At 39.7% G+C, this 25,470-nt stretch overlaps 1 protein-coding gene across 1 annotated transcript in view; it reads right to left on the reverse strand.

Annotated features, from left to right (window-relative positions):
• The window catches only part of LOC126378123 (sex peptide receptor), a 366,368-nt gene that overhangs the window by 154,005 nt on the left and 186,893 nt on the right, over positions 1–25,470 (reverse strand). Inside the window, exon 3 of the mRNA XM_050026308.1 lies at positions 17,919–17,958. The gene's annotated coding sequence lies outside the window, so the exon portion shown is untranslated. The remainder of the gene's footprint in view (positions 1–17,918; positions 17,959–25,470) is intronic.

The following is a 25,470-nucleotide window of genomic DNA, read 5'->3' on the forward strand; positions in this document are numbered from 1 at the left end:
GCTGTTTATCTTATGTTAAATAAATCGCGAGGAATGCATTTTCGGAAGTATGTGACCTAGCCTGTATTGGGCTGGTTTTCCCTTCGCAGGATGGATGGTCAGACAGGCAGTCGCTTGTGTAAAAAAACCTGTCTAATCTTCAGGTTAGGTAAGCGTCTCTTGTGAAAAACGGGATAATGCTAGGGGGATGATGATGATGGTAAATTAATCGTGACCTATTTTGGAGACAATAGGTTTTCAACGACACAACGTCGGAGCCTCGGAACCGTCGGCATGGAATAAGGAATACAATAACATGCATACATATAGGTAATTAATGTTAAGACATCCGGGAAGTACATCTGGAGCACTGGTGATCCCGAAACACAGGCTCTGGCTTATCTCGGGCGCCAGTCTCCACTCGTACATACCCTTCAATTGTGCATTATTTTGTGAAACCCATCTATGTACATTGTGGAGAACAAATAAAAAGATCTTTATTATTATTATTATTAATAATAATACTTAGTATAGAACGGCAACTCTCTGCCCCCCACCAGTGTCTGAGCTAGGTTTACCTCACCCCTCGTCGAACATAGTTTGTACTTGAATCGTGAAGGCTGCGCGCGGTCAGTTGTTTTTAGTTTTTACCAGTTTAGTTAATATGGTCCGCCCTGACGAGCTGATAAGGAGTGAGGAGTATACTGTATGTCCTGCTCCCACGCTGTCATCAAATGGACTTATGTTTGTTGAGTCAGGATCGTAGTACCTAAAGTAAAAGCCCGCGGAGACTGCCTACCCTCTTGAGAAATAGGCCCGATTTTATTTATTATATTACCTTCTCCTTAACAACAAACATAAACATAGTAAACAGAAATCTTCTGCGCCGTTGTTTTGTTTACTAATTAACTATTCAAACGATCCTTTGTCGAGACTGAATCTATTGTAATTATTTGTATCCAAATCAGATACAAACAGATTAAGTCGAAAACTGTTTTCGTGGAGTCGAGACACTGATAAAGGTCTGGGTACACTGTCAAAGTCAGCATCGACCTACTTTTTTATTATTAAGTATTATCATTTTGTTTGTCATTTCCATATCTCGGGCCTATGGAGTCGCGGACTTTTGGAAGACGTGTGTGGGGCCGAAGCCAACACGTAGAGGCCCCTTAAGACAATTTAATCTAAATGTGATGTGATACCAACCGGCGATTATCCCTGTATGCACTATGGGAGTGCACCAAAGACAATTCCCGGTTCGTGTAGGACTATTGCAGATTATATGGATTATTATTATCATTATCATCATCATCAGCCCATTAACGTCACCACTGCTGGGGCACGGGCCTTCCCTATGGATGGATAGGGAGATCGGGCCATAAACCATCACGCGGGCCCAGTGCGGATTGATGGTTATTAACGACTGCTAATGCAGCCGGGACCAACGGCTTAACGTGCCTTCCGAAGCACGGAGGAGCTCGAGATGAAAACTTTTTTTTGTGGTCACCCATCCTATGACCGGCCTTTGAGAAAGTTGCTTAACTTCAACAATCGCAGACCGAGCGCGTTTACCGCTTCGCCACCGAGCTCCTCAAAATCCTCAAAATTATTATATTATATTGAGTATTTATTAATATATGTATGTACGTATAGTATAGAGTATTTATTATATTAACTTTAGTTTTACTTTTAGGTATTTATTTTTTATTGCACCATCCCGCATCCAAGTTGTTTGTAAATGTTTGTTTCCTTTTGGTGGTTGCCTGGAAGAAATTGCTCTAGAGCAATAAGGCCGCCCAAATTGTATTGTATTCATTTGTTATGTCTGATTGTTGAAATTTTAGTTCTGTGCAATATTTGATTTGATTTGATTATTATTATTAATTTTACTTTTCCCCTCGACTAGATGTTATAGGCTAGGGATTAATAAGAAACTAAGAATTAGTCGTTATATCAGCCATGTCAGGGGTATTTGACAGCTCTATTGCTAATAGTTTTTATAGTATAAGGGAATTTTTGAACTTTTAATATTAGCATGCTAATAATAATTAGCAGGATAGAGATTCTGTGACACTGACTTAAGCGAATAAAATAAGCATAATAGGCGGCCTTATTGCTAAAACGCAATTTCATCATCTTATTTTTTGGACAATTAGAGTATCAACCTGTAATGACCTAACCAAACTAGGGATCGCAAACTGATTTTTGTGATATGTCCCCACCGGGATTCGAACCCGGAGTCTCCGGGTCGTGAGCACAAAGGTATCAAATTCAAATAATATCTTTATTCAGATATCTCGAGATATTTAGAGATATCTTTGTTCTTTATTGAGATCTTTTGTACCACTCTAGAGCGAATAAATTTTATTTCATTTCATTTCATTTTTCATTTCATTTCATTTCATTTCATTTCAGTAGGTAACATAGTTACACTTTGAATTGTAATTTTTTACATAACAAACGTCCCATCCGCCTAAAACTACTGCAGCTTCTCACAACCTGTATAGCCGGGGAAAATAAGCTGCAAGAAAAAAACTCGGCACAGGGCCCTAGAGGTTCTTAAAAAAAAACATAAAATATTGTTATACAATTGAGTAATTTCGCTGCCTAATATCAGTTCTCAGACAGTTAATCCCATGCATTCATATCTTCTAAATAATCACTAACTTTATAAGTAACTAGCTTTTGCCCGCGACTTCGTCCGCGTGGAAGGATTTTCCAACTAATTCCCGTTCCCGTGGGAATTTCGGGAATTCCTTTCTTAGGGCACCTCTACGGTACCTAAGCTACGTCCCTTCCAAATTTCAAGTGCCTACGTTTAGCCGTTTAGGCTGTGCGTTGATGTGTCTTATATATTTAGATAACCTTTTTTTACCGACTTCAAAAAAGGTGGAGGCTCTCAATTCGACCGTATATTTTTTTATGTTTGTTCGGGGATAACTTCGTCGTGTATGAACCGATTTTGATAATTCTTTTTTTTTTTCGGAAGAAGATATTCTCAAGGTGGTCCCACGTCAAGGAAGTCAGGGTCTGATGTTGGCAGACCAGAGAAATCGAGGGGAATTTTCAAAAATCGTAGGGGCGACTTACGTTTGTAAGATCAAATTAGTCGGATCGGTGTCTAGGCTCCGGGCTAGGCTTCGGAAACTGGTCAGCATCAGGGAGACACCTTATGGCCTGGCAAAACTATACAACCTGGAGTAACTTTTCTTTCACGAAACGTAGCATTTAGCATTTACTTGGCACCGACTTCAGAATTAAAAAAATAATTAACTAATTGAAAATACGTACTTATTACTTTTTGCGAAGTAAATTTATTTATTGCTTTTTAGTTTTGCGTTTGAAGTCGGTTTTTATTTGTTAAAAATTTTATTTTATGCGAAGGTTGAAGTTCCAATGCAAACTTATTTTGCAAGAACCACAAAACGACTTGTTTGGCTGTAAGCCCAGATGTCTAGTTGTCTCTATGGTAAATAGGGTTGTGCATTTCTTTTATCTTTCTGCCCCAGACCATGCATAGAATAGCAATAACAAGAATTTATAAACTTACTTTTATGCATAAACGTGTATAAGGTCCATGCACACACAAGTGGTAACGGGAGCGATTCGGAAAAAAATGCCAGAAAAGAAAAATCATGCTTAAGATGGTTTTCGATGGACGGTCTCCGTGGGCCAGTGGTTTGAGCGTTGGGCTCACGATCCGGAGATCCCGGGTTCAAATCCCGGTGGGGACACATCACGAAAATCACTTTGTAATCCCTAGTTTGAGCAAGGTGGACCGACGATCTGGTGAAGGTCGCGGGAAGCCGCTGGATGCGGGCAGCGCAGGACCGATCGTCGTGGAGATCCTTGGGGGAGGCCTATGCCCAGCAGTGGGCGTCATACGGCTGATGATGATGATGATGATGAATCCCTAGTTTGGTTATAGGACATTACATTTTAGGACATTCACGAAAATTTTTGAGTTTTTTTTAATAATTTCAGTTCTATACTATTGCGACGGGAAATTGCACTTGATATCAACTCAGAATCATGGTCTGAATCATCCTTAAAAGTTTTCGTTACGATGTCACTAACACCCTGTATGTGTTGTTTATGTCTATGTTTATGTTTTATGCGGCAACGCTACAATAAGTGACGAAAAAAACATTAAGTACCCTCCTTTGGCAGTCGGGTACAAAAAAAACTGTCCCAGGTAGGGACGACGTTACTAGCACAAAAGTATACTTAAGGGAAGTTATAGCACCTGAGTTCCACATCTGTGTGTACTTTGAAACATTATGCATATGATTGTTGAAGTTTGTTCAAGCAAAATTTACGACTTTCATTTTGTTTAAGCTTTAAACTGTGCTGATGCAACTATATAATTAAGAAAACAGTGTTTAGAGGGTAAAGTTTGCTTATGAATATAACAATTTATTTAATCGTGTGGCGTAAACAGCTGTGGTCTAGTGGTTAGAGCGTTAGACCCGCGATCTGGAGGTCCGGGTTCGTTTCCCGATGGGGGCTTTGTAGAAACGACTTTGTGAGACTATCCTTTGCTTAGAAAGGATATTGCAGGCTTGAATCACCTGATGATATAAAAAAGTAAGGTGATTCTGTTCTTCGAAGGGCACGTAAAGCCGCTGATGCCGGCTATCAGCCGTTAAAAACACATCTACCAACCCGCACTTGAACAACGTGTTAAGGGATGCTCCATAACCCCTCCGGTTGATTAAGGAGAGGTCTGTGTCCACCAGTAGGAAGTAAATAGACTGATTATATTTATTTTTTAAAAACCATCACGATTACATTCCCAATTGGGCTAATCACAGGTTCATCCATCGCAAGTTGAACGGGATTACTACTTACTGGGAAAACTCTACCACATATTTTTACAAAGATTTGAAAATAAATCCTGTTTTTTTAATATATCGTTGAACCAATACCTATTAATATTTTATAAGCCAAATATTCAACTTTGTATCACAAAGTCGCCTCCAACAATTTAGAGAATATAAAAGGTTCGTAAAAGCTTTTTGAATATGTGAGAATATGAATTTAATTTCATGTCAAATAAAAAATCTTAAAAATACTTCAATTATTTCGGATTTTGTTACCAGGTGGAATTAATTTCAATTGTCTGTGTGAATTTGTGATATTTGACAGTTAAGTAAGTTAATGAATGGAGTATGACACAGAGAGACAGAGAGAACAATATTGCAATTTGACATTAGCGCGTATAAATGTAAGTGCGCGATGCAAACAAAATCTCTACCTACTCCACTCCAATCTCATCAGTTACCCCGTGATCATGGCACTTGCAAGTGTCGAAATATCGGGAGTTTCATATCCCTGATTTAAAGGCGGGAAGAACCCGTTATTATGTGTTTTAATTATTTCCACTTACTATGATCCTTAACACACCTTTTCCGCTTCATCCACTCTCATATAAATCTTCGTAAGGTTCGCTAAGACTGCATACACATTATCTTCGAGTAGTCGTAAAGCCGCGCCCACTAACATCCTCATATTGATTTGATTACTATGACGTCACCCACACCTCACCATCACAATATTCACAATGTTTCTATCGTTCGTTTACATCGACCGGCTGGCTACTAGACTCTGTCTGGTGAAGACAAGTCCACTGAGACCCAGTTTATTTATCTATCATACATTTTTAATGGTTCTAATTCCTGTAAGCACCATTTAATTTTATTTTAAGTTATATCTGTCATTTTCTTATCCGCCGAAAAGGAAAGGGACGGGTAATCGGCAAGCATAAAATGTATGGAACACACGTCAATTTTAAGTACAAATCTAAAACAACCGTCTAAAAATTTTACATTGGCCAATAACCCGCCCCTGAGAGGGCCTTTTTTAAAAGTTGTTATCTATTAAGCAAGATGATAATGTTAAAGTAGGTGTCTAATACTGCATTAGACGTATGTCTGGCGACAATTGGTCGCGCGATGTAGTTAGGAGCACAGCGGGTTTCATGACGTCACAAACGGACACGCTATGATGCGGTTATGTGGCTGCTATTAAAGTGGGAGTGGCGAGGGCTCCTAGGATTTATTTATTTATTTATAAAGGTACATACAACATTACAGTGTACACCAATGCGCTGTATGACGAGAAAAAAAAAACAATAAAAAACTAATATAACACAAAATAAACAATGAATGAAAAAAGAAACAAAAAGAAAAATAAGACTATGAACATGAAAAACACTAAAAAAAAATAAAAAAATTACAATTTCAAAATTAAAAGGTAAACTATCACAAAAAAAAATAATGAAAAAAAAAAAACACAAAACAGTAAATCATTAACAAATCTTCTCGCAAAAGGCCAAACACTCTCTCCATACACTCCACCATCTGCCAGGATGTTTGTGTAACACGTTTTAACACGTTATTTGTGGTGGCTAATGCGACGCACTGTTTTAGAGAGTTTTAACACACGGTATTCCGTCAATCAGCATACGACCCTACAAATACCTAACGATCACAGTGCAGTAATAATAAGGGCGATTTTGAAACTTAAACTTAAAAAATGGCTTATTGAGCAGGCATTCTATAGTTTTGACGACCTGTAATTGATAATATATTTTAATGTCATTGAATTCCGTAATAATATTTAATTTAATTGAATTTTGTAATAATAATATCTGTGACGTGTAATTATTATTATCAATAAATGACTATGACTATGATTTTCGTTTGAATAAAAAGTCATGATTGACGAATGTTGGCTAGACGTAATATCATACATAAGAAAAATGACTTATTACACCCACAACAACCTCCGTGGTCTAGTAGTTAGAGCGTAAGGCTCACGATCTGGAGGTGCGGGTTTGATTCCCGCCGGGTTGGGACATTGTCGAAATCACTTTGTGAGAGTGTCGTTTGTTTAAAAATAATTTGAAAAAACATAAAACCATACATGGAGATTGCGACTGAAAATTCCACTTGTTATTGACTTAGAATCATGGTCTGAATCATCCCCCTCAGTATTCGTTACGATGTCACTAACACCCTGTATACTAACAACACTACCTACTCTTTTGGAGACAAAAGCGTGATACTTTATTATGTGATGGTATGTGTTAAAATTATAGTTACAAAAGCAAAGGCTTCAATCATCTCCTTAGAGTTATCCCCGCACAGGGTCCGCTTACCTAACCTAAAGATTTGACAGGTCCGGTTTTTACATTAGCGACTGCCTGTCTGACCTTCCCACCCGCGAAGGGATAACCAACCCAATACAAGTTAGGTCACATACTTCTGAAAATGCATTTATCGAGAATGTGGGTTTCCACACGATGTTTTTCTTCACCACGTGATAATCATTTATGATCCAAATTGGATGGATTCGAAAATCCAAATATCATTGGTTAAGGCCTGTTCTGGATTCGAACCTGCGACCTCAAAGTGAGGGCCAAGCGTTCTACTAACTAGGCTACCACGGCACCAAAGCCGCACAATAAAAGGTCCAAATTTTCACATAGCCATTCCCTACAAAAACTCAGAAAAAAAAACTCTTGCGTAAATCGAGCGGCCATTATACTATAAAGTACGACAATGGACATAATAAATGTCCATAAACCCGTCGATAGCATGAATGACATAGGCCGGGCATGTTTCCAGAAAAAAATAACTTTTTGCGCGTATTCAGTAATGTGCTGTCCCGAGAATATTCCCACTTTGGGAATAAAAGAAAAGTGTTGGCGCCCAATGAAACGAGCGTGCCGTTTGCGGCGAGCGCGCGGTGGCTGTCATTTGAGTTTGACAGGTAATTCTTCTTCTTCGGATGAGGAGCTCATGAGGAGCTCGGTGGCGCAGCGGTAAACGCGCTCGGTCTGCGATTGTTGAAGTTAAGCAACTTTCGCAAAGGCCGGTCATAGGATGGGTGACCACAAAAAAAGTTTTCATCTCGATCTCCTCCGTGCTTCGGAAGGCACGTTAAGCCGTTGGTCCCGGCTGCATTAGCAGTCGTTAATAAGCATCAATCCGCACTGGGCCCGCGTGGTGGTTTAAGGCCCTATCTCCCTATCCATCCATAGGGAAGGCCCGTGCCCCAGCAGTGGGGACGTTAATGGGCTGATGATGACTTCTTCTTCATCTTGTGACGTCGACGAATCCCACTGGAGCAGGAGCTTTATACTTTAGTTATCCTCCTAGCATTATCCCTTTTCTCACAGGGTCCGCTTCTCTTTAGTTAAGAGCTGCGCTCTTGTCGGTGGAGTAATCACCATTCCTCTCTTCTTCCCACCAAATCCTTCACCTCCTGATACGACACGACCTGCACCTTCTCTTTTATTTGTTTCATAAATGTTCTCCTAGGTCTACTCCTTCCTCTCCGCTCCGCTAGGGTCCGCTTACCTAACTAGATTTAACAGGTCCGGTTTTTTACAGAAGCGAGTGCCTGTCTAACCTTCCAACCCGCGAAGGGAAAACCAGCCCAATACAGGTTAGGTCACATACCTCCGAAAATGCAATTTCGGGAATGTGGGTTTCCTCACAATGTTTTCCTTCACCGCTGAGCATGTGATAATCATTTATGATCCAAACATGAATTCGAAAACAAATTCAAGTTTTTTGAGAGGCAAGCGTTCTACCAATTGGGCTACCATGGATTCTTAAAAAAAATATATATTTTATTATTTAATGTAGAAAGAGCTTTATTACCTTACTTTTACGCAAATAAAATTTCAAGTCATTCGTTTTGACTTGATATTGTAGGTTTGACGCGAATGGCATCAACTACTTGGCCGGGCCAAATGGGAAGCTCTGGGAGCTGAGAGTGCCCACTAGGGCGGGAACCTCGGCTCAGGGCGTCGTTAAAAATTGTCGACCACGCCGACGGGGTCGGTATCGGGGTTCTGAAGTGTTTGTTGTCGAGAGCTGATTGGCCGCCTGTATGACTAGAGTTTTTAAAACGGGAACATTCTCAGTTTTGGAACATTCAACATTGCCCGTATTACGAGCACTTGGACCCTATCCAAAATGCAATGAATGGTGCATACATGGCTGCCAAAAACCACTTCATTTACAGTTTTTCATGTCTGTTGAAGTTTAACGCGAAATAAAGTGGACAAAGTTTGTATAAGTAGACTTTTCTTTCATTTTTATTTAACTTTTATTTTCTATTGTGAATTTTAATAGTTACTACCTAATTTATTATACGTATGGCTAAGTAGATTATGTCATTACTATTGTTTGTTTGTGTATATGTTACCGGCCAAACCCGATTTTAGGCTAAACTAGTTTCGCCTAGGCTAAACTAGTTCATCCTATGTGCGATCGGATAAACCGGTACAGACTAGGCCAAACTGGTCTGTCCTAAGGGTGATAGGAGAAACTAGTTTATCCTAGGAGGAACTAGTTGAGCCTAATAAAAATAAGTTCACTTCAGGATAAACTAGTCTGGCCTAGTCTATACTAATATTTCCTAGTCAGAAATGTTTAAAGTCGGCGCCGTATTTACCTGGACTAGAATGACAGTTATGTTTTAAGCTAAAGTAGTCTTTACGAACGAGACACAAAGTGTATTATGCGTTGTGTTCATTGTCGAGCCATACTTATGGCAAAATAAGCTTTGATTGTTCGGTAGTAAAGTCGTTTTTTGCTTAAAACATAACTGTCATTCTAGTCCAGGTAATTACTGCGCCGACTTTAAGCGAGTAGGATTCCCCGGTACGTGTCGAGTTTTGTATATTCGGGGAATCCCCCGATCGTATTTCTCACGCCCCGCGCGTCCCCCACCGTCGTCGCTTGCCCAGTTACGCTCATTCTGCTTTGAATTGAGGAAGCGTTAGGTGATACTCGTGTTTTGTATATTTTTTCGGTTTTGTTTTATGTTATCATGGATGAGCCTTCTACATCTAGTAGACAAGCAGATCAAAAAATGTGGAGAGAAAAGTTTTTAGCAGAAATTTTGGAAAGTGAAACAAGAAAGTCTTCTCATTATAATGTGCTATTATCAGATAAATATTCGGAACTGGTTGAACAAGTGGAAGATGCTGAGAAGTCGGAAATAAGGACACCCTTACAACAAAGACGACTAAAACGATTTGGTGTGCTAAAAATAGGAGACGTAAAAAAACTAATAGCACGGAGGGATGGGAATATAAAATACTACCTACAGGCTGATGAGCTTTATGATGTGATTGACGCAGCTCATGTGGCGGTTGGACACGGCGGACGTGACAGAATGTTAGCCGAGACATCAAAAAAGTATGCTAATATCACAAAAGAAATGATAAGCCTCTATTTATCAATGTGTGATGTATGTCAACAAAAAAAGACAAAAAAGAAGAGAGGACTAGTTTCTAAGCCGATTCTTCACACTGAAATGAATAGCAGATGTCAAGTGGATTTGATCGATTTTCAGACACAACCAGACGAACAATTCAAATTTATTATGGTTTACCAAGACCATTTAACAAAATTTGTTCTTCTGCGTGCGTTAACATCTAAGAGAGCGGCAGAAGTGGCCTACCACCTGAATGATATATTTCTGACCATAGGAGCACCATGTATTCTCCAATCCGACAATGGTAGAGAATTTGTCAATAACGTGATTAGTGAGCTCGCAACTCTTTGGCCAGAACTTAAAATTGTGCATGGAAAACCAAGGCACAGTTAAAGTCAGGGTTCCGTTGAACGCGCTAATCAAGATATAGAGAACATGATAAGTTCCTGGCTGAAGGACAACAATTCAACGAAATGGTCGGAGGGTTTAAGATATGTCCAATTTATGAAAAACCGTGCCTTTCACTCGGGAATAAAGCAATCACCTTACAAGGCCTTATTCGGGATAGAGCCTAGAGTAGGCCTTTCGACATCGTCGTTACCGCAAGATATACTAAAAGATATTCAGGACGAGGATGACCTTAGACAAGTTATCGAAGATGATTCGGAATGTAACCAGAGTGAAGATGGCGATGGCGGCGTTGTGGAAATTGACACACAAAACATTAAAGATGCTAGAAGAAGTGCGGCAGAAAATCTTGAAAAGCAAGCAAAAAGAATGAAAGCTTCTTCTGACAAATCCCATCCACCTGCCAACATAGGAGACAATGTAACTATACCAATTCCAGACGTAGACAAAGGCAGAGGTGATCTCAGAAATATAATTGGGGTTATTCTTCAGAGAAACGATGAGGGCTTTTACAAAATTGGCACCAAACATGGTGTATTGCAAAAATTATACTGCAGGTACAGATTTTTTGCTCACTGTATTTTTAAAGCCCGTTTTAATAATACTTAATATAAATATGTGTACTTATAATTTAATATCGATATTACGATATTTTTCTGGTGATTGAAAAACATTAGTTTTAATTTGTTTTTTTTTATTTCAGAACTGAATTCGATATTTGCAGTCAGAAATTTTTGAGCGTAGGCGAGGTTGACCAAAATACTGAAATATCTCTGAGGACTGCAGCCACTAAACATTCAGTTGGTTCAGGGCAAGGATTCGTAAGGTGCAGCTGCATAAGGAACTGCTTGACAAACAGGTGCAAATGCAAGAAAAAGAAGGTGCTCTGCAATTCCAAATGCCATCAGAGTACAGCATGCAAAAATAAGTGAAATTTATTTTGTTCTAAATGATAAACATTAATAATACAATCTTATCTAATTAATAATTTACAAATTACAAATGATAAATACATCTTGATTTTATAACTAGTATTTCTGGTATTTTATTATTCCCTGTTAGCATAAAATAGGCTAAGCTAACTAGCTTTCTTGACGTGTACCCATTCATAGAAGGCCCAACCAGTTTCTCCTAGGCCAGACTAGTTTATCCTGAAGTGAACTTATTTTTATTAGGCTCAACTAGTTCCTCCTAGGATAAACTAGTTTCTCCTATCACCCTTAGGACAGACCAGTTTGGCCTAGTCTGTACCGGTTTATCCGATCGCACATAGGATGAACTAGTTTAGCCTAGGCAAAACTAGTTTGGCCTAAAATCGGGTTTGGCCGGTAACATATATACTTTTTATTGATTTAAAATATAAAGGAAAGGGACTGGTCAAGGCCCATACAAAATTAACCCAGGCCCGCCGCGATAGAAACTTATCTCATAATTTTCGTACAATTAGGTAAAGTAAATCTAAAAAGTCCGCATATTTGAAATATTAAATATAATATTGGCGAACATACTGAATTTGCCTAGTGTTTTTGCAAAGGCGCAACATTTTATTTTTAGTTTTTTAGTTTTATTGCCATTTATTTCAGCGATGCCGATTTTTTAGTTTTAATTTATAATACATAATACGTATATATAAAACAGATATAATATATAGGTAGTATAGTTTAACTCAAAGTCAAAAACTATCATTTATTTGTTTATGCCATTTGGCTAATCTAAAAAATCTCATGTCAAAAAGCTACCTAATTAATCAAAACATTGTTATCTGAACTTAATACAGCACTTGTAGGGTTTTGAAAGAAGCACTGGGTTTATTTTAATTTTATAAATTATTCGTCACAACTTAAAAGCTCTCTTGTTCTATAAGATTGTAGGTCTTTTTTATTAGATTGTTACTCAATGACAGCTGTCAAATTGGAAGTCGGTACCACTTGCGTTTCGATTTTGCTACATATTGCGTTTGGTTAACCATTAAAGTGATGTCCTTAGCTAGTGCTAGCCTGGGACCTGGCAAGGGCGCGAGCGTGGCTAGAAAAAACAAATTTGGTTTTGAAAGTCCTGCTGTAAGAAGCACAATAGAGAGATATTGCATTGATAAATCAAATCATGTCGTGTGTGTCGTGTCGAACGACGCTCAGTGGGTAGGCCCGCTACAAGGTGGACCGACGATCTGGTGAAGGTCGCGGGAAGCCGCTGGATGCGGGCAGCGCGGGACCTATGCCTATGCCCAGCAGTGGGCGTCGTACGGCTGATGATGATGAATCAAATCATCCTTCATGGCATAAAAAGCCTGGCATAAAACATACACATTACAATAAAGAAGTATAAGAAAGCGGTTTTATTGTTCCAAAGCTATAATCCTTTAACGATTTGCAGCACATGAGTTTCGAAGTTCAAAGATATGAGACAGTAATGAAAACGGCTGTAAAATAGCCAATGTTGAGAGTCAACGATCAAACTCTAGACGTCCTATAATCAAACCCTTTCTTCTTCAAACGCACATTTACCCAGGATATGGGCAATATAAATTCCCATTTTGGGTACGGTCGAATTGACAGCGTAAAAGCGATAGGCGACGAATGAAAAACTCTCTAAAGTTGCCTGGCAGAAAATGCTGTTTAGGAATAAAGCTACCTATTGTGCTTATTTTATCCAATTGGGTCGTGTACTAGGTTCAAGCCTCCGTGGTCTAGTGGTTAGAGCGTTAGGCTCACGATCTGGAGGTCCGGGTTCGATTCCCGATGGGGACATTGTCGAAATCACTTTGTGAGACTGTCCTTTGTTTGGTAAGGACTTTTCAGGCTTGAATCACCTGATTGTCCGAAAAAGTAAGATGATTCCGTGCTTCGGAGGGCACGTTAAGCCGTTGGTCCCGGCTATTAGCCGTAAAAACACGACCACCAACCTGCAGTGGAGCAGCGTGGTGGAGTATGCTCCATACCCCCTCCGGTTGATTGAGGGGAGGCCTGTGCCCAGCAGTGGGACGTATATAGGCTGTTTATGTACTAGGTTCAAGATAAATTATGAAAATCTGGTTACCAAATAAAGACAGATGTAAAACTAACGAAAACATTTCCTATTTTCTATTTAACTTGTTTATAAAAAACCAAGAAAAACGTAAAAATAAGTCCCACATTTTAACAAATTTTTCTATGACGTCACAGTGTGCTTTTTCCAATCTAGCCTGTTTCAATCCTATGGGCTTCCCTATGGATGGATAGGGAAATCGGGCCTTAAACCACCACGCGGGCCCAGTGCGGATTGATGGTTGTTAACGACTGCTAATGCAGCCGGGACCAACGGCTTAACGTGCCTTCCGAAGCACAGAGAAGCTCGAGATGAAAACTTTTTTTTTGTGGTTACCCATCCTATGACCGGCCTTTGCGAAAGTTGCTTAACTTCAAAATCGCAGACCGAGCGCGTTTACCGCTGCGCCACCGAGTTCCTCCGATATTTTTTTAATGGAACGTCAATTATTATTATTGCGTATTATTAATAGCAATATTGCGTTGACAATGTTTTTAACGTCAATGTCAAACGTCGTCAATGTTGTCAATAAGCCTGAGGATGATGAGTTAGGCGCGAATCTCGGCTCAGTGCGTCGTCTGAGAGGAAAATATTTGAAATAATTAAACGACCCTAGTGGGCCGATAGCGATAAGGTAGCATTATGGCTGTAAGTGAGCTGTGGCTCACGTTCGTTAGGTCTCCCATAATACCAGCGCCGCGGCCCGTGCTAAGCACGTGTCACGGCATTATGCTGAGGGAGATCCTTTTTTTTATTTTGGGCGCCTCCATTGTGTATTAATTTAATGTCTGTAATTATTTGTCTTTTTGTCTTTGCTTTCAAATCAATCAAAATCAAATCAAATATACTTTATTGCACACAACATACAGAACAGATTCACACAGATGAAGATAGATACAGTACAATCTGGCGGCCTTATTGCTAAGCAGCAATTTCTTCCAGGCAACCAGTGGATAGGAAACATTATTACAATTTGGTGCGGGACAGTGCAACATCTAGTATAAAATAATAAATACTATAAATAAAAAAAAAAACAAATAAAAGTAAAATAAATAAATAAAAATAAAATAGAAATATATAAATATAAATACATACATACATATACCCATTTATATCAGACGTATATATTATAATTAAATATGACATTACATGTAGATATGACAATAGTTTCCAATAAATACTAAAGGATAAAATACGTTATATTAATATCCACACAGCGACTCGTAATGAGCACGTAACAGATTTTTAAAACTCTGAAGAGAATTAGCTACTCTGATGGCGGGAGGTAAAGAATTCCACAGTCGCACAGATTGCACCGTAAAAGACTGCCCATAGAAATCTGTATGATGCTTTCTTTTTTTTAATTTCTGTAATTTAAGTTTGTAAATGTGGCGTCCAATATGGAAATAAATATTTTCTTTCTTTCTTACTCTTAAATAAATAAATAACCTTTCTCGCTAACAATGGGCCCAGTCCACAAGAACCGATCCTACCTCACATTTATGTCTCTTCATTCACACAGAAGAGGATTTCTTGGGATAGGGTGTAGATGATTTATTGATGAATCGGGACACGGCCGGGCCGTTAGGGTGACATTTGCGCCTTCAGGATTGTTTTCGGACGTTAAAGTCGAAACCTTTTTCAAGAGGTTGTAGTTGTCTTTACTGATTGAATTGTTTTGGGCGTATTTTTGAAAGTACTTACTTTTCACATATTTGTAACTTATCTTACAGGACAAAAACTAGCTTGATCTCTTTCTAGCATTTGTAAAGTGACGGACAGCAGTTAAGAACTGTCTAGGTAAGATTAGGTTATGTTTGTGTCCGCTCTAATAAGAACCAATTCCTTAATGATTTAGTAAGTATTCTGTAATAAAAATAAAGCCTACTATGTTCTTCTATCGTGTGGATTGTGAGGTGGATTACCAACCCCATCAACCACGGTGTCAGGGTTATTACTGAGCCGCCAAAGGCCTCTGACATGACTCATGTAACGACTACGTACTTACATCAGTAAGTAATAACCGGAATCAACGGCTTAACGTGCCTTACGGATAATCTTACTTTTCAATAGGATACCAAGTTCGACAAAATAATTTATGTGCGAAATCACTTTTTTTGTTTCCCCAAGGCTTGTGGCAAATGAATAATTTATTTGATGGTGAGTTATTGCCTTTCCCTTTATTATGTTTTCACAGTTTCGGTCCATTCCTTTTTTCTCAAGGATTTGTAGTCGATCAATGTGGAGGAAGCAAGAGAAGTGTGTCAGTATCGAAGAAATTGGAATTCCATAGTCTCTGCTTACCCACTAAAGTATTGCAACTTTGGCTTGACACGCGCTACGGCAAATATTGAGAGTTATTGAGGCAAGATGATTGGACACTTAATAAGACACGACGAATTTATTAAAAACTTCATAGAAGGGAAGCTACAAGGAAAGAGAGGAAGGGGAAGACCAAGAAGAGCTTACATGTAACAGATTACAGAGGAGGCGAACGTCGTGTCTTATAAGGAGGTGAAGGAATTGGTCTTTGATAGACAAGAATGGAGAATGCTACACCGACAAGAGCGTGGCTCTTAAATTAGTGATGTGACGAGTAACGAGTCCAAGTCCCGTCCGAGTCAGGTTTTTTTCGAGTTACAGTTTCTCTTAATGATAAAAAATTTTACCGATACCTTCTAGCTTGCGGGATTTAATGTGAAAATTGCCCTTGTATTACTTATGGAGTTTTCCTTGAACATAACTCTCGGGTGATTTATTCCACGCCCTTTTTCCACATTTTAGTGACGTTCGACAATTTGTGAAATTGAGGCTGGAAGTCGACGAGAATTAATATTAAGAGGGTTGTTTAAGCTCGCTTGGAAACGCACTCAACTTGTGCTTGACGTAAAGATTAAATTCGGCTACTCGTAAATCTATTATCGTACATTTTCTATTTTTATTTTGTATTTCCTGTGCGTGCATTAACGCTATGTTAAATTATTAATAGAAAAAAAATATAAGAAATAAAAATAAAATAATAATAATAAATTTGAATTTTTAAATTATTATTAGACACGACGAATTTATTAAAAACATCATAGGAGGGAAGCTACAAGGAAAGAGAGGAAGGGAAGACCAAAAAGAGTTTAAACACACATACTACATTTGTATGTAGTCAGAACACGTACATACACAAGGAACAGGTTAAATATAAGGTGAACGTCGTGTCCTATAAGAAGTGAAGGAATTACAACACCGTCCGGCTCATTTGAGAGCTACAAATAGAGAAATAAATCTAACTAAGATCAAATCTCGAAATGGTTTTGTAACTTTTTTCCCTTACATACCGAATTATGAGCTGAATCATGCCCCTCAGTATTCAGTACGGTGTCATTAACACCCTGTACTTATATATTTTCAGAAAGTAAAATAAGAAAAAGCTATTTTAATTAGGTAATTTTCTTTTGAAAGTATAACAAACTCTTTTTCGAGTAATTACGTTTTCGTTTGACTTTATTGTGAGTTTACTGTGTACTCAAAAAATATTTTTTGATTGCTTTTTGTTTCATTATTACCTTCGACTTTTAAATTTGATGAAAACAGAGCCAGGGAAATGGGACAGGGGGCCTTGGCCTGTTGGCCCATTTGGCCCCTTTGGCCCGGGACTCACGCGATCATCTTCAATCGTGTAGGTTATAAGATAGATTACCAACCTCATCAACCCTGGTATCAGGGTTATTATTGAGCCGCCAAATGCCCCTAACATGACTCATACATGTATCGATTACGTACTTATGTCAGGCACTTTAAGCCGTTGGTCCCGAAACCAACGGCTTAACCTGGTGACCGAACCAGGGGCTCTCAAAGTGATTTTTGTGATATCTCTCGCAATGATTCGAATTTTAAATTGAAATTGTCATGATGGTTTGTGAACTTGCCTAAGACCTCTTAACCTGCTCTTCCCATTCAGTAGGTCTGGGGCCTAATTTTTGAATCGGTCGCATTCAATTCGCGTGCGAAAATATATACCTGTCTCATTTTGCAAATGACAAGTTCTAATGCGCTACGTGAAATGGGTATATATTTCGAACTTGAAGGCGAGACCCCTGGGACCGAAACGGGCAAGCCCCATATTTCGCCTAAAGTGTAGAGTTTGTGAAGTTAGAGTTAGTATAGCTAGGGCGAGTAGAGTTAGAAGCTTAGCTCTATATGAGATCTGTTGACTTCGATATGATCGCGTCTTGGTAACATTTTACATGAAAATGTTTTGGTGAGATAAAACTTACCGTTTATGACTGGAGGAGAAATTATTTCAATCCAGAAAATCTGAAACAAATAAAAATTATATCTAAGTACATTTCTTGATATATATCTTCTTCTTATCGTGTGGGTTGTAAGGTGAAATACCAGCCTCATTATCCCTGGTGTCAGGGTTATGATTGAGCTGCCAAAGGCCCCTGACACGGCTTATGTAACGATTACTCACTTACATCAGTAAATAGTAACCGGGACCAACGGCTTAACGTGCCTTCCGAAGCACGAATCATCTTACTTTCGGAAAATTAGGTGATTAGCCTGTAGTGTCCTAACCAAACTAGGGGTCACAAAGTGATTTTTGTGATATGTCCCCACCGGGATTCGAACCCGGAGCCTCCGGATCGTGAGTTCAACGCTCAACCACTGGGCCACAGAGGCCGTTGATATATATGATAGAAGTCGGCGTAGCCCACTTGGTAGACCGATTGCCTTTCATTTTTGTGGTCGCAGGTTCGAAAAAAGCACAGGGCTGGTTGTCCCATTGGATAGTAACTCAGAATAATGAGCTGAATCATCCCCCTCAGTATTCGTTACGATGTCACTTACACCCCGTACAAGTACGTACAGTTATGAGCAATATAATGTACCCACTTTAGAACTCTGTCGCACTAACATACTTAACATTTAGTGCGACTTACAGTTCAATTTGTCAAAAAGTTAATGTGAAATGGTACCAAAGTGTATGCATATTAATGCTCGTGACCGTACAGTCCATATGAGTGTTAGTGACACCGTAACGAATACTGAGGGGGATAATTCAGGTAATTCCTCCTTGATTTTTCCTAGGAAAAATCAAGGAAATGTTTGTATTTTTTTAAATTATTTAGAGTTCCATACTTTTGCGACGGAAAATTCCGCTTGATAGCAACTCGGAATCATGGTCTGATGTACCCATGATAGTTTTCATTACGATGTCATTAATACCCTGTAGGTATAATATTTTCAGTAAATCTTCTTCGTTATTATTATGAACGTCAATGTGGTTACTCATAAATTATTATTTATTGTATTTATCGGTAAGTTGTAATTATAGTTTGTACCCGCAATATTTACATACATACATACATAAACTCACGCCCGTAATCCCAAATGGGGTGGGCAGAGCCACAAGTAATCAAAGACAACTTGCAGCCACTGTTGGTACGAAGTCCTAAGATGGATATGATGAACCTTATGGTGATAAGGGATCAGCCTATCGCCCATAACATTAGTCCATCATGTTAGAGGACGCAATCCCTCTGTCCCCCAATATTTGAATTTACATTTTTCATTTTTCCTCATGGTTGTCAGGAAGAAATCGCTTTAAGCGATAAGGCCGCCATTTGCCATGTACCTAGTTAAGACTCTTTTGTAATTATTTCTTTTTATTTTGGTACGATAAAGTTTATTTGTATTGTATTGTATTGTATTGTACAAGTAACGTAACGTAACGTAACGTAACGTAACGTAACGTTAGTAAGTGTACGTCCCGTGATTTTACCCGGCACATCACGTAATACGGTCTCGGAACGCGTAATTAGGAATGTCTAGAATTTGGCAATCATGCTCTGCGTACAGATACGTTACTATAGCTACGTTTAGGTAATCGTTAATTAAATAAGTACCCATATTATGTAAGTTAAAGGCCATTGTAATCCTGTGGTTTGCCGGCTTGCTTCTCAATCAGCGAGGGCCGGTTCGATACCGACCCCGCCGGCGTGGTCGACGGTTTCCCTCATTCAGCGTTTATAGCTGTCGACCTTAGTGGTCCGGAGGTTTCGGATTCGAATCCCGGTGGGGACATATCACAAAAAATCACTTTGTGATCCCTAGTTTGGTTAGGACATTACAGGCTGATCACCTGATTGTCCAAAAAGTAAGATGATCCGTGCTTCGGAAGGCACGTTAAGCCGTTGGTCTCGGTTACTACTTACTGATGTAAGTATGTAGTTGTTACATGAGCCATATCCGGGGCCTTTGGCGGCTCAATAATAACCCTGACACCAGGGTTGATGAGGTTGGTAATTCACCTCATAACCCACACGATAGAAGAGAAGAAGCGTTTATAGCTATCGACCCGTTGCGGTCGATTAAATATTATCCTATCAGATGACGCCCTGAGCTCAGGGTCCCCGCCCATCTTCAGGTTAGGTAAGCAGACCCTGTGAAAATGGGCTAAAGGTAAGGAGATGATGATGTGTAGTGTTGGATAATTACGGGCAAAATCCCCCGCAGGGCTGCAATACTAAGTATGGCTGTGAATTATCTTCTAATAGCTGGTGGTTTGTCACGTTAGAATTTGCCTATATAAGTAGGTTATGTTCGGCCCTGTGCCGAGGTTTTTTACTTTTCCCCGGCTGTACAGGTTGTGAGAAGCTGCAGTAGTTTTAGGCGGATGAGACGTTCGATTTGTAAAAAATGACGACATATAGCGTAAATTGTTACCAACTGAATAAAGATATGTTTGAATTTCAATTTGAGAGCATTTGCCTCATAATTCCCGCTAACAAGTGTATCAAGGGATCGAAAATACCAAACATAATTTTACGAAGGTTACATCCGATAATGTCCTAACCAAATTAGGGATCACAAAGTGATTTTTGGCATATGCCCCCACCGGGATTTGAACCCGAGACCGCAGGTTTGGGTCACGTATAGGTATGTCTTGCGTCTATAATTGCTCCTAGCTTATTATAACGTCCCCTAGGGTATAATACTGGTAACAAGGGTTGGAGAACTGATCCCACCAATCAGGAGGGGTCAAAAGGGCGATCATAATCCCTGACGAATGGGACGACACGTGATTCACAGACCAAAGTAGGGCGGCCATGAGTTTATGTTGAATTAGGATAAGGTGTACTAGATGGAAGTTGGTAGAAGGTATACCACCTTAGGGGTTTAGCGAAAAATCCGGCATTAAGATAGCCCTAAGTAAAAAAGGTTGGTTGAGAGATGGCATTAACTACTTGGCCGGACAAATGGGGAGCGCTGAAGGCTCTCACCCGGTACAACGTTTAAGACAACAGACCTGATGGTGCCCAGTTGGACGCGAACCTCGGTTCAGGGTGTCGTCTGAGAGGAAAAAATATCTGAAAGAATTAATCGACCCTAGCGGGTCGATAGCGATAGGCGCTGATTGAAGGAAATCTTCGACCATGCCGGCGGGGTCGGTATCGGGGTCCTGAAGGGTTTGGTGTCGCGAGCTGATTGGCTGCCTCTATGGCTAGGTAATCGGGTCATCGGGATCGTATATTACGTCCTTCGGATAAAAAGTGGAGAAAAGTATGTGCTGTGAGATGCATAACATATAAACTTACGCACATAATCCAGTAACAGACACTTGTAGCTACAAATGCACTTGTAATTTGTAGCTTGTAGCTTTTGATATCTTAAAGGTACTTACTTGTAATGATGAATATTTATTTTATGGTGTTTTTTTTCGCTCCCAGTCCTACATAGAAACATATTCACTACAAGATATTTTAAAATTTAACACCTCAGTCAAATATACTCAGTAAGATTAGTAGGTATGAAATGTCCTAACATCTATATTAGAAATGGACACCCCACTCAAAAACCCTTTAAGTGACTTGCGCATTATAAATAATCCACTATAATAACTAACAAACTTCGACAACAGTATCAGAACAGACATTTGTCAACCTGTGTTCTCCTGTCGCTGGGGTGACAATGATTTGGAGTAATGTGCGGACAAGGGTGTGTGCTCTGAGGTGGAATTTGGGACAATGGTTTAAATTGTATGTATAGTAGGTATACTAGTTATTGTTTGTGGGTATATTCTAGCGTGTTATAAACATTGAAGTTTAGACTTAGATTGATAGTATTACAATATTAACAATATAGGCAGTAGGAAAATAACCTAATACAATATACAAGGTGTTAGTGACATCGTAACGAAAACTTTGAGGGATGATTCAGACCATGATTCTGAGTGATATCAAGTGGAATTTTCACACCCATACCTACTTGTATGGCTACCTGTATGAACGGTCACGAGCATTAATATGTATACACTTTGGTACCATGTCACATTAACTTTTTTGACAAATTGAACTGTAAGTCTCACTTAATGTCAAATATGTTAGTGCGACAGAGTCCTAAAGTGGGTACATTATATTGCTCATGACTGTACTTGTACGGGGTGTTAGTGACATCGTAACGAATACTTAGAGGGATGATTGAGCTCATTATTCTGAGTTAATATCAAGTGGAATTTGCGATGAAAAATTCCACTTGATATTATCTCAGGATCATGGTTTGAAGCATCCCCCTCAGTATTCATATCGATGTCCCTAACACCCTTTATATAAAAACTAACTAAGGGTACATAAAACTCAGTGGGGGTAATAAAAACAGCCTATATACGTCCCACTGCTAGGCACAGGACTCTCCTCAATCAACCGGAGGTGGTATAGAGCATACTCCACAACGCTGCTCCACTGCGGGTTGGCTAATAACCGAGACCGACGACCAAAAATATTAAATGGACCTCCAACAAGTTTGCTATGATGACAATTACGTTGAATAAATGATTCTGAGTTAAATTAGACGTATTACCGCATCGGGCATCTACCGCGGTAGATCTTCTATCGTGTGGGTTGTGAGGTGAATTCAGCTCCTGACATGGCTCATGTAAAGACAAAATTTACATTTCAAATTTACATCAAAGTAACCGGGACCGACGGCTAAACGTGCTTTCCGAAGCACCTATCATCTTACTTTTTGGACAATCAGGTGATCAGCTGTAATGTCCTAGCCAACCTAGGGATCACAAAGTGATTTTTGTGATATGTCCCCGCCGGGATTCGAGTCCGGGACCTCCGGGTTTTGAGCCTACACACACACACACACACGGTAGATAAAATGTACCTATTACATTTCAAAAGCAACGTTCGTCTGATATAATATTTATACCCATTGTTATCTATCTACATTATTTTATCGCGGAAACATTATCCCGTAACTGTTCCGGCGGAACGCATTTCTGCGATAAAAACGAACAGATACATATAACAGGTAGGTAGATAAGGATAACATTATACATACTACTTACTAGCGAAAACACGCTGGTAATCCGTGATACAATATTTTATGTTCTAGGGCCCTGTGCCTGTGTGTGTTTGTGTGTGTGTGTGTGCGTGTGTGCATGTGTGCGTGTGCGCGTGTGCGTGCGTGCGTGCGTGCGTTCGTGCGTGCGTGCGTGCGTACGTGCGAGCGTGCGTGCGTGCGTGCATGCGTGCGTGCGTGTGTGTGTACCAGTACCACTTGTGCCGTCTAATAACCCTCAACTACAATGCCAGTCGTACGGCCGCTACTGTCGCTCTCGCATCGGACTTTACAGCCATTTTAAAAGCTGTCACAGAAACGCTGTTTGAATCATCTGACAAAGATGTAAAGGCCTGAGATGATGAGGGCCTTTACCGAGGTTTTTCTTGCAGCTTCTTTTCCCCGGCTATACGGGTTGTGAGAAGCTGCAGTAGTTTTAGGCGGATGAGACGTTCGTTATGTAAAAACTGACGATTCAAAGTGTAACTATGTTACCTATTGAATAAAGATATTTTTGAATTTGAATTTGACGGCCGTGTTCGGAGTACGTGTGACTTGCTTCGTGATGTCACTGGTTCTTTTTTTTTTGACGTGCAGATGGCATTAACTACTGGGCTGGACAAATGGGGAGCGCTGAAGACAACAGCCTGAGGGTGCCCAGTTGGGCGCGAACTTCGGCTCAGGACGTCGTCTGAGAGGAAAAATATTTGAAAGAATTAATCGACCCTAGTAGGTCGATAGCGATAAGCGCTGAATGAGGGAAATCGTCGACCACGCCGGCGGGGTTGGTATCGGGATCCTGAAGTGTTACTGGTTCGACTCCCAGCTTGGGCCATTAAATTCATGCTTGGATCATACATAATGATGGACTTTCCAGGCGACGTTTTCCAAAATAATACAGAAGGCGCTGTGCAGTTTTCCCATCGTTTAACCTTCTAATTTCATGGATAACATACATGCTTCTTTTATCTATGTTTTTGGGTATAAATGATGACCCTTTTATAATACCCAGGCACAAAACATCTTCCACACATTATTATTCACGCAAGTAGCAATATAATTCTATACGAATCTGATACAAATATTAAGCGACATTTATTTTCGATATAATATGCATCTGTCTTATCTTATCTTATTTAGCCTATACGATCCCACTGCTGGGCAAAGGTCTCCCCTTGATTTTTCCACTCCTCTCGACTTTGCGCGATCTCCGGCCAATCCTTGCGATAAGCATTGAGGTCGTCACACCATCTTTTACGCGGTCTTCCTCGACTTCTAAGCCCGCCCTGAGGTATCCAGTGAGTAACGACTCGTGCCCACCGCTCCGGATGCATCCGACAAACGTGTCCGGCCCAGTCCCACTTCAGTTGCAATGCATCTGTCATTAGATTATATTTTTGAATAATTATGTACCCCGAGCAATAAGATAATACATAATTATGACATTAAATCTAAACAGCGCCATCTTTAGCTTTTTTGGAGAACGTAGTATTATTTCTTATTCTACACTTTGAGGGATGATTCAGACCATGATTCTGATTTGATATCAAGTGGAATTTTCCCTCGCAAAAATCACGATCATGAGTCTCAATCATCCCCCTTAGTATTCGTTACGATGTCACTAACATCCTGTATACCTGTCTCATCTTACAAATGACAAGGTCTGATGTGCTACGTGAAATGGGTATATATTTTTGAACGTAAGTTGAAGGCGAATTCAAAAATAAGGCCCCGGATCGAGCTGATGTGAACGCACGCAATAAATTCAGCAAAATTCTCCAATTGCATGTAAACAATTGGTCGACGTAAAATCTTCAATGTATTTCTGGATCCCAGTAGTTTTGGGACGGACTCAGGGGGTAAAATCGACATATATATTCTCTTTATCAAAATTTTCTATCGTGTAGGTTGTGAGGTAGTTTATCTATCCCATCAACCCAGGTGTCAGGGTTCCTATTGAGCTGCCAAAAACCCCTGACATGGCTCATGTAACACCATGTAAGTTGCCGTTGGTCCCGGTTACAACTTACTGATGTGAATAATATCCCGGACACCGGCGTTGATGAGGTTGGTAATCCACCTCATAACCCACACGATAGAAGAAGAAGAAGAAGAGGGGGCGAAAACGAACAATAAATTCTCTAAATAGATTATTTTTAATGAGATAAGATAAGATAAGATAAGATTCTTTATTTGCCAATATGATAATTATAATATTATATGTTTTCTTAAGGTATGTATGGGCCATAGTTACATCATCATCATCATCATCAGGAGTCATCTGCGCGTGAGTGTATTATAGTGAACAAGTAGTTGCGCTGGTACAAGTCCACTCTCTCCTCCTCAGCCTCCCGGTGCCGATAGTTACATAGTTAGTTATAGAACCAAAAAAAAAACCGCGTGCCACAATTCCCTACCGCCGGCGCAGTGCTGTACGGTAATAAAATATATTTTCGGCGAATTTATCGAGCGCGT

This window comes from Pectinophora gossypiella, chromosome 25, assembly GCF_024362695.1.
Source record: "Pectinophora gossypiella chromosome 25, ilPecGoss1.1, whole genome shotgun sequence".
NCBI classification, from domain to species: Eukaryota; Metazoa; Arthropoda; class Insecta; order Lepidoptera; family Gelechiidae; genus Pectinophora; species Pectinophora gossypiella.